Source organism: Cucurbita pepo, unplaced genomic scaffold (genome assembly GCF_002806865.2).
Source record: "Cucurbita pepo subsp. pepo cultivar mu-cu-16 unplaced genomic scaffold, ASM280686v2 Cp4.1_scaffold002860, whole genome shotgun sequence".
NCBI classification, from domain to species: domain Eukaryota; kingdom Viridiplantae; phylum Streptophyta; class Magnoliopsida; order Cucurbitales; family Cucurbitaceae; genus Cucurbita; species Cucurbita pepo.
In genome coordinates this window covers 1-1616 of record NW_019648886.1, presented here as the reverse complement: position 1 = coordinate 1616, position 1616 = coordinate 1, and the positions used below count along the sequence as shown (strand labels likewise).

General features: G+C 36.1%; 1 long non-coding RNA gene across 1 annotated transcript; it reads left to right on the top strand.

Annotated features, from left to right (window-relative positions):
• Positions 1-6: 6 nt before the first annotated feature.
• On the top strand, positions 7-996 carry LOC111786807. The gene is made up of 2 exons (XR_002813826.1): positions 7-367; positions 598-996. It is a non-coding gene; the product is annotated as an uncharacterized LOC111786807 (long non-coding RNA).
• Positions 997-1616: the final 620 nt, after the last annotated feature.

Here is a 1616-nt window from a genome sequence, read left to right as displayed (position 1 = left end):
TGAGAGAGAACTACACGAAGAAATTGGCTCATTTGAGGGGAACACATGCAAAACAATGGGATGAGTTTCACCAACTTGATGCCCAAAGGCGTCAGCAACAAGTGCACCAGCACATGGCCGCTTCAGGTTTTGCTGGTTATAAGCAGCATAACTATTCTGAGTATGAAGGTGGCTCAGTCAATTCCCATTATGAAGGGGCTACTAATTTAGCGGCCCTTGATTCAAGAAGCAAGTATCCAAATCATATGATGGAGAATTTTCCTTCAAGGCCTCATGGTAGTTTTGGGGAGTTTCAACGTCAGAGGCACGACGATTACGGAAACGCTTACAAACGATACTAATTTGTTAACCCCCTGGAAGTAAGTTGGTAAGTAGTCTAACTCTTCAGCCAAATTAAAAGGATTTTAGTTATCTTCATCTTTTTCGGGTTGTTGGCGGTATGATTGCAAGGTACATAATCTCCATGATGCCCAATTTCATATTATTACTCCATAGCATGCCTGGACTAGAGACACCATGTCCATGTCCATTAGAAGGTTATTTTGGATTTACAGGAAATGGCCAGCAATAGCTTTAATTTCATTCCAAAATTTTCAGGATTCAGATCCATCTTGGGTAGGCCTAATGCATGGAGGAACGCCTAATCAAAGGTAAATATGTTGGTATCATACGGTCTTGGACTGAGTTGATAACAATGGTCTCGGACTGAGTTGATAACAATGGTCTCTCTGATTCATTGTAGCCTACTTCCAGTTTTTATCGTTACGTTTGATAGTTCGACTGGGTTCGATACTTGTTGTAAAGAGCGCCATGGAATCTCGTCTTAGATTTTTTATTTTTCAGATGAAGTTCTCATGAACGGTTGAGATTTTGAATTAGTTATGAATTGGTTCCTTGGAGAACTCTTCTTTCTGCTGTTTTCCTAAACTAATTGTTGGACAGCCAACAGCATGACTGACTGAATTCAACCACTATTTCATACCATATGGAAGCTTACGACAGTGTTTACTGGTTATTACATTTACGAACCGGTTACCGAGTCTTGTTTTCTGGTCTAGATATTCATAAATCGGTTATTACGGTTATTTCTAGGCGTGGAAGCTGCGGATAATTTACTGGTTATGTTTAAATTGATAATATCTATCATACTCTGAAGGAAATTGAGAATCCCCTATACATATAATGTGTTATTTTTTAAATTAATTTTTTAATGTGACAAAAATTAATCGTCGAATCATATTCAAATTTTCGCTTAGTCCTTAATTTTTATACCTCTTAATTTTTAATTTTGTGTTTAACAAATTTATAAACTTTAATAAATTATTTAAAATTTTATGATTATTGGCTAAAAATATTGTGTGCTTAATTGAATTTTGTTGTAGTTGGAATTGGAAATGGCGAGATGAACAAGTTTTAGAAATGACAATTGCCTATTTAAGCGCCGCACCTCACGTTTTCAGATCTGAAATTTCTCTCCATTTCGATTTTGTCCCAAATTTCTCTCGTCTTTTCAAATCTCACGATCTGGGTTCTCTCTCTTTCTTCCCCTCTCACCATTTTTGTTCTTCAAATCATTCATATCCTCGGGTTTTTTTTTTTTTTTTTTTTTTTTTTTT